This window comes from Pelmatolapia mariae, linkage group LG23 (genome assembly GCF_036321145.2).
Source record: "Pelmatolapia mariae isolate MD_Pm_ZW linkage group LG23, Pm_UMD_F_2, whole genome shotgun sequence".
NCBI classification, from domain to species: domain Eukaryota; kingdom Metazoa; phylum Chordata; class Actinopteri; order Cichliformes; family Cichlidae; genus Pelmatolapia; species Pelmatolapia mariae.
The window spans coordinates 43350974-43364807 of NC_086246.1; the positions used below are offsets into that span (position 1 = coordinate 43350974).

The following is a 13834-nucleotide window of genomic DNA, read 5'->3' on the forward strand; positions in this document are numbered from 1 at the left end:
TGTGAGAAAAACAGAGGCCACATTCTTTGTTCTCCACGCGCTTTTTAGTCTGCAATTAATAGACTGTAGTCCCCGTGCGGCGGCATCCGCTAATCTGCAATCAACGGTTAGGTATCGATCGGTGCCTTTAGGGTGTATGTTGATGTTCTCCTTTACTTTGTCTTCCCCTAAACGATGGGCAGTCGGTATGAATTGTCAGAGTGTTTATGCCAGCTTGAAAACCATGCGCAGGCCATATGGTGCGGGCCTACATGTGCGGGGGAAAAATGAAGGAAATTATGGATTTATTTTTCCACGCGTCATTTAAAGCCTTTAAATCAATGCTGCAACACTGTCGTGGCCAATGGACTTTGAGGCTGAGACACACAGGCATGAATATTAATGGAAGCTTGCCAGATATTAATTCACAGGTTACTGGTGCTGGGTTTATGGTGCTGGTGTGGAGTAAACTGGTCTGTTTTCTGGTTGGCTGATTCAGTGCTTGACTGACATGAAGATGCAGACTGCTGTAGTATTTATGTTTTAGGTCATCAATAGAAAGACTGAAGCACGTGCTTCGCAGGAGAAAGATATGATAGTAAAGACGAAGATAGCAGATAAGTGGAGTGGAACAGCTATAACAACAAGCCGCTTCATATCCAGCCTTTGGAGTATCAGATCCACTGATGCACAGTAAACAACAAACTGTTATCATATCATCACCACCCAATGGTGACTAACTGGCTTTTTTTCTTTGCAGAGACATCTGCTGAGTGTCTTTGTAGTGCCAGACATGAATTTATTTTATTTGAGTCATGTATGGCCCTGTGACCTCAAAATAAAATGATTCAATTTGAAATTCTGTAAGATGTAAAAATGCCTGTCTGACACTCTGGTCTCTGTGGGTTTTAAATATCAGGAAAAACAGAGCTGAAAAACTCCATGATAACCTAGAAAGGTTGGTTGTTCATTAAACGAGTGACTGTCCAAGAGTATGTGCACAGCGTGTGATGCACTGACCGGATCGAGCATTTGATTGTAGTTTGCATCTTACTGCATGACCCACCTGACTCTGTATTCTGAAATGAAACAAGTACTACGATTTGTCCTCTTTTAGTTCAAAATAGTAGCAGTATAACTCACAGTATGTTACTAACACAAAACTCAATTGTATTTCATTTTAATTTATTTATGTGGCACTATACAGGCCCTACTGCCTCTAGTGAGTCAAAATGCACCGGGGTCCTTTTAGACTGCCTAAATGATTTTCTAAAAGTATCGGTATTCGACACCAGTGTACTGATGACTGTACCACCAGGGTAACCAATACACCAGCCCCTGTAAAAACTGTAAAATGATAAAGAATTTGCTAGATACCTCACCCGATTAAACAATCAATCACAGTTTTAATCATGTTGTGCAAAGCTCCGCACTGCCCATCTAAAGCATAAATTCTGTTATTCTATACAGAGGTTTGCATTACCATCATTGCTGTTCTTCTCCAAAGCTAAAAAAAAATGTAATTACAGTCTGGCAGTCAGTTCCTTAGGAGGCCTGTCCTAATTATTCAGTCCTCTGTGATGCAAGTTAATATCAACTCTTTAGAAATTTCCTCCCTGGATGATCTTAGAAATGTTTATGTAACACATCTCTGACCTAAATAATATGACCACACAGTGTTTATTGTGTTTATGTTGTTATTCTTGTTATTTTCCTGACATGCATCATATATTTAGGTCACCACAGAAATGTTAGCATATATCAAAATGACAAGGGATTGCAGCAGGCTGTAGATCACATATCTGTGTAGGTTTGTATATTTAATGAGATCCATTCAAAATGTCCCTCTGTGTATTTCTTATAAATCATAAGATGACATCACATTGCATCTATACAGATTTCCGTGCTACGGAAAAAACATATTCAGGCATGCTTTCCAATTTCCATAAAAAATTTGAATGGCTGCTTTACCACATGGCAAGTGTAGTGGCTGCTACAGTATCACTTAGCATAGAGAAGGCTGTTTGATCCTGGCCTTTTTCGCACAAAGTGGAATCGTTAAGACACTCTGCTCGCCATGTGTGCGCGAATACACGAGGATGTGAATATCTGTACTAGAGCGTGTTTGTGCTGCTTTACTGGGAGGTTTCTATTTATGCACATAGGCAGTCAGAGAACAGTCTGTCTTTGAAGTGCTGTGCTGCTGTAATATAGGCGGCATCCAGGTTGGTAAAGCCCCATCATTACCATATCCCTGTGAGACTGCAGTGTGATCCTGCCAAAACTGGAGAGTGGGGGGAATAGCCCTTATTACACAGTAACACTGTGGTGATTCTCACAGCCATTATGGTACCACGTCACATTATTATAAATGTAAAAAAAAGGATTGAGGGCAATTAGCTCCTTTTGTTCTCCTAAAAAAGGATATTTACTTTTTAAAAAAATAGCCACTAAATAGTTCCACAAGCTGACTTGTGTGTGTTGGATAGCGTTGGATAGCTCTAAAGGCTGTGAGCTTCACAGACTAGTCTATTACAGACATTTGTGACCATAACACTATTAGGGAGCTGTGATGGGGCGCATTACAAACCTTTATAATCACACATGTGCATCCATGATTGCAGTTAACCCACAAAGAAAGTCTTTATGAGCATCATCCAGTTGAAATGCTGAATGCCACTCTGTTCTCCTGCACTGGCTATCTGGCGGGGAAAACAAAGTGTCACTTTGTGCCTCCTCAGCACAGCAGCACTAACAGACACAGGAGAACGCCCATCTCTCTTCGCTAGGCACTCTCACTGCCCCTGTACCCACCGACACACCTCCTCCCTTCAGACTGTGTGTGCGCTCCACTCTCTGACACACATGAGCCAAAACTGACATGAGTTTTCATCATGTGACGTCACCTTACAGGGACAATAATATTCTCATCAGCATAAGAATATCAAGGGATGCTTACCGAGTCATTCTCCCGTGTGCCCACATACATGGAACATATATGCACACACAACCGAGTGCTCACCGCATTTGACACCTGACTCCAGGTAATGCCCTAGATCCACAGTGACAGCAGGCAGGTGGAACAGGCACACACTCGCAGATCCCCTCGCGCACAAAGCGACTTCACAAGGGTAAGAAAGCAATCTTGAGCACACAGTTAGGTTTGCCTCTTCTATGTTGTTTGATGGTTGACTTAAGCTGTAGATTGGTGTAGACAGTCTCTCTCTGTTTGAAAGACACCTATCATGTTGCTCATGCTGTACAAGGTTATTATGTGTGGTAATGTTACTGTATGTTATTTGTCTAATAAAATATGCTGAGTCATGATGTTAGTGTGTGAGATGGTCAGGCAGGAGAAAAGGGGCTTTTAGCTTATTTGCAAAACTTAAGCATAGTCACTTAACACTTGCCTAATGTGGAAAATATAACCACGGTCATGTGATACATGTTGCACGTGACTCCTAAATCCATTGTTACACCACACGCAGCCTTTGGCTTTCAAAGGAGGGGACAAATACCAAGAACACTGCAGCTGGTGTTTACTCCAGGCCTGTCTGACCAAACTGTACATTTAGTGCTTCTGTTAAGGTTTTTCAACACTACGCTTTATGGCTGCGGAGGCTGGTGATGTTCAGGCAATAAGTTAATAATAAGACCATTAATGAGGTCCATGGAGAAATGTCAGTTACAGTCAGTTAACAGCTATACTGGCAGTTATATTCCCCAGATGGTTAATGATATTGACTACCTGCATCATGTTAGTTTGTCAGCACTGGCATTATGAGAATTTCAGTACAGTAATGTTAGCTCCAAGCACTACTGTGCACAGGTGCATCCTCATGAAGCTGTATGTAGTCTTCTAAATGTGCAACTCCAGTTCCAAAAAAGTTAGAATGCGCATAAAATGTCAATAAAAGAAGAATGCAAAGATTTGCATACCTCATATTTTTTCACAATAGAACATAGAAAATATAATAAATGTTCAACTTGAGAAAATTTACCATTTTAAGAATAAGAAAAAAGCATTCAGCATTGATGATGCCTTTGCAATTCCACAAGGACTAATGCACCCCTTTACAATCAGAGATGTAGGCTTTTAAACTGAGTGCTGATAGCAAACTGGACGTTCCTCCTCCTCTTTAGTCTGAAAATAAATTTAATTTTTGACTCATCTGACCACACAGCAGTATTAAACTGAGTTTTAACAGAGCCGACAGTGGTTTTTCTAGATCATGTTCAGATATGGCTTCTTATTTGCATGATACAAGTTTAAACCTGCATTAGTGGAATGCACGGCTGTGTTCACAGGTGATTTATGGAGGTGTTCCTGAGTTCATGTCCATTTTTAATGCAGTGCCCAATATTGACTTTCAGTCTTGTCCTTTACGCGCAGAGATTTTTTCAGTTTCTCAGACACTTTAATAATATTGTGTACTGTAAACGATGACACGTTCAAAGTCGTGGCAATTTTACATTGAGCAACGTTACTTTTAAAAAGTTCCACAATTTGTAGATCAGTTTTTTTGAAGATTAAACCTCTGCCCATCTTTACTTCTGAGAAATTCTGCCCCTCTAAGCTGCTCTTTTTATACCCATTTTTTTTAGTCTTTTGTTACCTCTGTTGCAAAATTTTTGAGACATGTTGCTGCCATCAAATTCAAAATGGGTTAAATATTTTTTCATTAAATACTAAAATGTCTTAAGTTTAAACATTTTGTACGTTTTCTATAGTCTATCAAAGATAAAATATGAGTCTATGAGATTTGTAAATCGCTGTATTTATTTTGTACCCAACATTTTTTGGAACTGAGGTTGTAAATATTGGTGCTACTACATCATCCATAAGAACATTTCCTTATGGCAGTTATGCCTTAGCTCTAACTCAGGCAGAAGTAGGTTTAGATCTAACTCGCACAACTGAGTATGTTCACTAACTCACATGGGGCTCTGGTTTCATGGCAGCAGAAACAGCATCAGCACATGTTGGTGTTTTGATGTTTATGTTTGTCTTCCTTAAGCCCTGTACAGCAAGTGTGGTACAAAGGTTGTAAGAGAGGAGATTTGCATTAAAATTAGCTGCAAAAAAAGCTTAAAAAGACTGAAATCAGCTTAGAGCATGGAGCTAATGGTTAATCCACCTTTAAATGCAAGTGAAAATGTGCAGCCCTGACAATAATGAAACTGCTAACAAATAATTTGATGAAATACTTTGCATCATCTTCAGGTTAAATTTAAAGTTGACTGTGACATTAGAAGTCAAATGATCTGTAATTAACTCTGAATCGATCAGTGGATGACTGGATGGTCTGTATGAAAACCAGGCTGCTGTAAAACCACTGCATTAGCATGTATAAGTGCTTCTGTCCACAGATATAGAAGAGTGAAATAAAAAATAACAAATCAAAATAAGATTGTAGTACATGTCACCAGCAGGTATTGATAAGCCATAGTCACTAGAAGTGTCAACAGTTTATGACTTTGGCGCCTTTTGCAGCATTTTCAATGCAACTGCCTAGCAAATTATATCTTTGCATACATATATAAGAGGTGTCTTTGTTTTTGTTATGCACCTATACAGTCTACGTCTGACTGGCTGGTGCTGTTTGGATTTTTTGGAACCATATTTGCATATGTGCTGCACCCATACTGTATATGGGTGCAGCAAATATGTTCATGGAAAGCCACCTGCTAATTAATACTATGTAACAGCAACTAATAAAATTACAAGAATTTCCTTCACCAAAATTAAAGCACAAACTTCATAGATGAGCTGTACTTCTTAGTGGACCATGACATTTGCTTGATAGTTCCATTAAAAATTCTTCAAAAGGCGCCAATGCTACAAACGCAATAGCGAGGTGGTATTTAGTTATTCAGATCAGTGGAGGTGAGGCCTAGCAGGCAGCTGCTGTCTGTCTGTTTGGCACACCTGTCAAAGCTTTATGAAAAGTGCAATTGTTAAGAAAGGAGAAACTACACATAGAGATCAAAGCTATTTTTTGTAACAGGCTGTAAATGTGATGTTAATTCTGTTAAACTGGTGATTTTAACATGGCTGCAAATTGCCACACCGCAAACTGCAGTTTTTGTCATTTCTGTGGCTTTCGGCTCACTTCATAGAAACATTTAACATGAGGAACTGATTACACCATTACACTTGCTTTGCCACTGATATTTATTTTAACCAATATAGGGTGCACTAGATAGCAAGTGCACATGCATGCTCCTTTTACTATCATTGCTTGCCACTTTGTGCTGCTCTGTGCAACTGTTCTTAAAACAACTACATCAGGAGAACCAGGAGCAGTGTTTGCACATATGCAGGTGTGCACCTAGTGAACTATTTCAGTCTGTTTGTAGTGATAAGCACTTGTTCTCTGTACGTTCTCGGTCTCCTTTGGCCCTGCCTGTTTCAATGATTAGTATAGACTGAGACACGATGGAAGTCCTAAGGGCACTTGACAGATCTTGGGATTGCATCTCCTTCCTCATCCATCGCTTACCATGTCACTTTCCAATCCATGCTCCCATTCTTCAGTCTACACCTGATGCTAATACACCTAACAAACCCAGACCTGTTGTTTTGTCACTGCACTGTATTTATTTCACCGTTTTTCTCCCAAAGACACAGCGGAGGCAGCAGGAACATTCATCTGGGTAAAACGAGCTTTGTGCAAAAGGGCAGATCGATGTTCCCTAAGGTTTTACTGCAGTGGTGCGCAGCCATCTCGAGCTGCGCAGCTGAAATAGGTAAACTGTTAACACGGCTCCAACACGTTCGTCTGTCTGCTTTGTCAGCAAGCTACTTGTGCTGTGAGATTATGGCACATAGCTGCTACAACTCTAAGCTATGCCATCAGGACTCTGGTAGTTGTCTGGCCCGAAGGATGTTGAGCTGCTGAGTCGTTCAAAAGCGCTGAGACGCAGCATCGTGTTATGCCACCGCCATACTATGATGCAGCTGTATCCTTGTCAAAGGCATTTCTCTGCTTCTGTAGAGCACATGGCTGCTCCTCGTGCTTCTCTCATCTCATCTCTGTCCTCTGCAGCAATCGGACTACACATAAACACGAAATAAAAGCTTCTCAGCACACAGACACTTTCTCAACATTGGCACAAGCAGCCAAACAGACAAACAATAAAACAAGATTCCACAATATCTCCGTTTATAGACACAAACACATGCAGTCTCTTTCCTCAAAACACGATCTCTCTGTCTGTGTTCACACTCCTACTTCCAAACATGCTTGTTTGCTCCTTGTCCTGTGCTGGCTGGAGTCAGACAGGACAAAGAGCCTTTTTCTGGAGCGAGACATTTCTGAGAGAGTCTGTGCAACTCTGTCACACTCAGGAAGGAAGCCCACGACATGCTGATCCCACTGGAGGCAGCGGGCTTCTCTCCAGCTCTCTCAGTACTGTCTCTGACATCCTCTGGTTTTATCCTGGGCACTGTGGTTTTTTACAACACAACACACATTCTGCTGTACATCAGAAAACCTCTGGCTCGGCCGGCGTGCTGCAGACAGGTGTTGACCAGAGGACACTGGGGTTTCAGGGTTCAGGAAGCCATCTGTGGTGTGTTGGTTCCTGCCAGTTTAGGAGTTGCAAATAAGAGGTGGTTTGTGTGGATCTCTAATTATGAGGCAACTTATAATACCTGCATCTTAGCTGAGAACTGTTACTTGTTGGGGGGTTTTTAATCACTATTTTTGCAGCCACAGCAGAGAGACTTCAGAGTGCTCATCTTGTTTTTATCATACCCCAGGAAAGCCAATCACAAGAGCCATTCTGCAAGAGCTAACAAAGCCGACCTTTCTGATGATCACACTAGAGACAGTGGGGAGTAAAATGGAAAGCACAGAGGCCCTCTCCTCTTCCTCCTTTTCCCTGAATTAAAATCTTAATAGCAGCATCCCCATCTTCACTTCCTTTTTCTCTCATCACAGCCAAGGTGGGCAGTGATCATAGCAACGGACGCCATGGAAACTAAGCATGACATGGTCCTAGAGGTAACCGAATCCAAAGGCCCAGGTAAAGTGGTTTTATAGACATCTTAAAGAGACGGCCTTTTAAAAAAACATGTTAGGTTCATTGTATCATGACCTTTTTTTTTTAACTGTCTCTTTAAGAACTGCATGGTGTGGTGATGGGTTTGACTTCATAGAAGAGATTTACTTCATTTGTGGTGTGGTGTGTCCACATTCTGACTTCTTTAATCGCCTTTTTCTTGCTTGTCTGTGATCCCTGCAAGGGTCACGATGACCCTCATGAAGAGTGAGTACAGCATAGTGCAAATTGAACAAAGCAACACATCAATGTTAAAACATCATGAAAACACATTTGTGTTCAGGAATTACAAGTGTACAGATTCTGTACATTTATTGGTGGACATAATCGATAGCTGTCTTAATGATAATGTTAACATAGATGTGACTATTTCACATATATGCTGTTTAAATGGTGGATACTTTTACTCTTGGATCTTTGTGATGTCAGTGAGACTGGATATCCCTAATATGGTCATCTTACAAACATGCAGTTTAAACCTTTTAATTGTGAGGGGCAGCCAGTCAGCTGACAGGTGACTTTAAGTGAGAGTAGATAAAATGTCACATTTCAGACAAAGATAGAACCAAGGAGCTGCACCAAGGACCATTATAAGATGATTAGGGAGTATTTTGAACTGTTAGGCTACGTTCACACTGCAGGTCTTAATGCTCAATTCCGATTTTTTGATCAAATCCGATTTTTATGTCTGCTTGTTCACACTACAAATAAAATGCGACATCAAACGCGCTCTAATGTGAACCCTCAAAGCGGCCCGCATGCGCAAAAGAAGATGTCACACACAACTCGCTCTGTTTAGACCCAGAGCAAACAATATTGTTTGACTGATTGCCCTTAATATAAAGACTTCGGACTTTATGTTTCCAAATTTTTGCTTTAAGCTATTTTGTTATTTACATAATAATGTAGATGACCTAATAATGATCCTTATTGCTGTTTTAGAGGAGCGGTGCTTCAAAGGATAGTTGCAGATTTCTGTCAGAATCTGCAGAAAATACTGTACAAATAAAATGTTCACGTTTCTCCAACGTGGTCTTCCCAACAGTTTCACCGGATGGCAAGAAATCGTTCGCGATGTCCTATCGGGCGCTTCTCGGGCGCTGATAATTGGCGTCTGTCTTGTGTCAGTGACGCAAAAGACGGATTTAATGCGACTTAACCGTTCACACAGCAGTCGCTTTCTAAAACATCAGATATGTATCGGATTCAGGACCACATACGAAAGTGACCCAGATCGGATTTGAAAATATCGGATTTGTGCCGTTCACACTGTCATACCATGATCGGATATGGGTCGCATAGGGTCAAAAAAATCGGATTTGATGCGCTTTCGCCTGCAGTCTGAACGTAGCCTTAGTTATGCAAAGCTTCTCCAGTAGAGTCCAAGAATGAGGGGGAAAGGGAGCTGAAAAGGCATAATAAGTGCATATAATAAAATATTATGGACACAAAATGAAAGAATTATCATGCCCTTTTTGCAAGGACTATTTCCTGGCAGCGATCACGATTTGAAACTGGTTGTAAATAACATGTCCAGGAGTTTATAGTGGCTGTAAACCCCATCCTCTATAGGCAATTTGGGAGTTTTGAATGTTGCTTATTCTGAGAAATATTTTTAAAAAATGTTCCTCATCAGTTTCATACCGCTTATTAGTGACTGTAAGATGAAAACCATGGCTTTAATGGTTCACTGTACTGATGATGCTTTAAGTAAAAAAGCTACAAAACTCTACTTTATACTACCTGCCCAGCTATAGACAGTGCATATTTTTGCTGTTGTTGTAAAAGCATAAAAACATTTGAAAAGATTAGAAACTAGTTGTTGTTTTTTTTGTTGTTGTTTTTTAAATCTCCCAGCCTTCAATCAGGTAATTCATTTACAGCAGTTGGAAGCTTACAGATAAAACAAAAACAACACCAACAAAAAAGAAATGCACAGGAAAAAAAACTGAGCTGAAGAAACCAACTATTTAAAACATAAAAAAATAGGAAAATAACTCATTAGATTATATATGTGAGTAAATGACCCTTTTCATCTTAAGGGTCTAGTGAGGAGATGGCTGCAGACATTAGGGAATGTACTAGTGTGAGATGATGTAAAGGGTGGGAACAATCAGACATGATGGGTTTTGCTTTCTTATGTAACTGCAGGGTTTTCAGTGCTGTTCCAGTTATTTTGCTGCAGATATTAATCACCTTGTTCAGTATGTTTTCTGTTTGATATCGAGAGACTGATCGCAAATGACAGCTTGGAAAGTGAGTTCAAATTCAATAAAAGAGAGATAAAGTGTTGTCACCAGGGCCCTGTCAACCTGGAGCTTGAGGAGTTTGTCGATATAAAAGAAACATTGTAGATTTTCATATTCTCATGTCAGTATTAATATTACTATTAAAGGTGACCTGTGATGCTTCTTATTTCCTGCATCAGTGGTTAAACTTATATATATTAAATATGACTATGTTTTGAATTAATAAGGTCAGTGTATTTACATGTAATTCTTGTCAGCTAAAAGTTTCAAACTGCCGCAGTTTCTTTTCCCCACTTTTGGCTCACTATGATGTAAGTGACAGCAGATATTCCTCATATAGTCATCTCAGATCCACATCTTTGGTTTTGAGCTCATAAGCCCCTTCCGCCTGCTCTTCAAAGTGTTGTTTGCAAGAAGCAACCAATCAGGAGAAAGTTAGCTTAAACGAAGGGAATGAGGCCCAGTATAAGATAAATAGGGATTATTGTGAACTGTGAATGCTGCAGAGCATTATGTTCACCATTAAAAGTTGTCACTTTGTATTACATATGAGGGCTAAAACCTGTCTGATATTAAAGACACTCCGAAACCAGGATAGCGATGGAAGCAAGATAAATAAGAAAGAAAAATCCAACGCAATTAAACTAAAGGGATGAAGACTTGTGGGGAACGCGGTGCGGGGCTAATGCTAAAGACAACACAGGGCAGACATCCACTGAACCTGCTAAGGTAAATATGGAGATAATCCTACAAGAAAATCTAGAATTCTGAAAGAAGAACAACACTCAGCTCGAAGATATAAAATTCAAAATTCTTTAGGCTAACAGGAGAATCGGTGAGGTCATAAACCACACTGAAGCAGCCGAAACCAGAGTTCAAACACTCGAGCAGGTGATGAAACACGTGCTCAAAGCAAAGCTCAAGCCCAGCACAACAAACAATGTATTGACCAGGAGGGGAGAGCCAGGAGAGACAACATTAGGATATATAATGTCCCAGAAAATGAAGAGGGGGACTCGACAATAAGCTTTGTGGAGAAACTCCTTAGAGAAAACTTGGACATTCCACCGGCCACTGAGCTACACATCGTAACGGCACAAAGAGCACTCGCCCCCAAACCTGCCTCGACTGAGAGACCCAGATCGAGAGTGATCAATTTCACCACTATGAAACAAAAGAGGATATTCTACACAAAGCATGGATTAAAAAAAAGACATAATGGTGAATAATCAGAGGACTTATTTTGGTCATAACTATCCGACAGCCGTTCTGAATAAATGACAAGAATACAATGATGTGAAGCAGGCGCTGAGGGAGAAGAAAATCCGCTTCCAAACACTGTACCCATCCAGGCTCCGGAATTCTACGAGGAGGGGACACAGCTCAGGAGGCTACAAATGAGTTCCCGGTCAAGGTTCTTCTCCCCCCAGTGGATCCTATGGAGCAGCTGACCCAGCAAGCATTGAGCATCGGAGAAGAAGAGGAGACAAGACACCCAAGGGTAGCAGCTATCAGAGATAAGCTCCAGGTCTACAGAAGGAAATCTCCTCAGTAAGAACCAAAATAACAATAATAAAAAGTAGTTATAAACAAAAGATAGGGTACTGTTATCCACTCTGATTTACCTCCCCTCCTACATTTCTGATTGCATTTGAGCATCCCATATAAGAGTTAACATATTATTCTCTTTGCTTCCTTTTTGAGTAGATAAAGCCCCATAACAGAGGACCTTTTATTTTCTTAACCCTTAAGCACCCACAGTGACACAGGTGTCACCGCCCCTTTACACATTGAGAACAGTTTCTGTTAATGTTTCAAAATTGACTCTCCCATAGTTTTTATGACGGTAAAAAATGGGTCTGGGCTCTTAAGGGTTGTCTTCAGTGGACTAAAACACCATGGAGGGCCTTACTTCTGCAAAAGTACAGAGGGGGCCTCCCTCCAAAGCCAGATATTTCATCTGGCAAGCTAAAGGGACCGTTCATAAACACTCTTACTTTGGAAACCACTGTTTGGCAAATATATGTTTACCAGAAGAGTTCTTGGTTCATATTACAAAATTACTTTCTTTGAGTTATTAAGGCACCTTTTCTAGAAAGGCTAAATGTAGCAGACTTATTGGCTCTTGCTAGATATGATACATGGGAGACTAAAAATCATCTCCTTCAATGTGAATGGAATACTAAACCCTATCAAACGCTTCAAGATATCATCAAAAATGAAATAATGAATGCACAAAACCAAAACCCGAAAACACTAGAAGAAATTAAGAAATAATTATACACTTAATATACACTCAGGAGATTGAAAAGAAGATGCTATTCTCTAAACAAAGATATTACAAAAATAGCTCTAACTTTACAAAATTACTGGCACGGAAACTTAAGAAATGTCAAGCAGACAATACAATACACAAAATTACAAACCCTCAGAAAAACACAATAGAAAGTAAGCAGGATAAGATCCAAAACCTTTAATAAACAACTCTTTTCTAAAACTGCAGATGTTGGAATTGACCAAATGGATATATTTCTTGGAACACTTAATTTACCTGTCAGGACGTAAGATCAGAATAAACAACTAGCCTCTGAAATAAAAGTAAAGGAATTAGAAAGTGTTATCTGGGTAACACTTACTAAAGATACAACAGGACTATGTGATAAAAAACTACAACCACTTGTATCAAAGAGTCAGAGATGATCTTACAAAATGGAATCATATCCCATGTTTGAGCATAAGCTCTAGAATAGAAATCATCAAAATTAACATGTTACCAAGATTTCTATATTTGTTTCAAACCCTCCCACTCTGACAAAAACAAAAAAATTTTATTGAATGGGATAAACCATCTCTAGATTTATATGACAAGGAAAACAACCCAGAATACAATACAAAACACTACAACTGCTCAAAGAGAATGGTGGCACGGGCCTACCATGTTTTTAAAAAGTACTGTATTTCAGCAATGCTGCACTGGTGTGATCCATGTAGCAGCATGGATGGAAACTGAATGCAAAACAATAACCGATATGCATATATAGGGAGTTCTGGCAGATAAAACTCTACAGGACTTGATTGTTAAAACAGGAAATCCATGGGTAAAAGCCACACTAGAGGTTTGGAAAATGGTGATAAAAGAAAATAAGTTGGAGAAGGATATAACAATATTGAAATGGTGTGCATTGTTAGTTGGTTGGTTGTTGGATGGTTTTCAAACTTTAAAGCAAAAGTTTTATTTGGAAAATCAAGACTTTTATAGATATCTTCAGTTAAGAACCTTCTATACTCAAAACATTAGAAATCAAACAACCACTTACCCATTTTTTTTAATTACTCCAGCTCTAAAGGTGCACTATGATGATGGAGGCTCCGAATGTTGGAGGAACTGTGGCTATGAAGCAGCACACCACTACCATATATTTTGGGACTGCAAGAATATTACAAATTACTGGAGAGACATTCATAAAGTGATCCAAAACATCTTTAGCATATATTTACCTTTTGATTTCAAATCCATGTTTTTAGGATATTTACCCTCA

The 13834-nt window shown here is 39.7% G+C and overlaps 1 protein-coding gene across 1 annotated transcript in view; it reads left to right on the plus strand.

Moving 5' to 3' along the window:
- cracd (capping protein inhibiting regulator of actin dynamics) overlaps positions 1–13834 on the plus strand; it is a 28866-nt gene that overhangs the window by 542 nt on the left and 14490 nt on the right. The gene's annotated exons all lie outside the window — the stretch shown is intronic.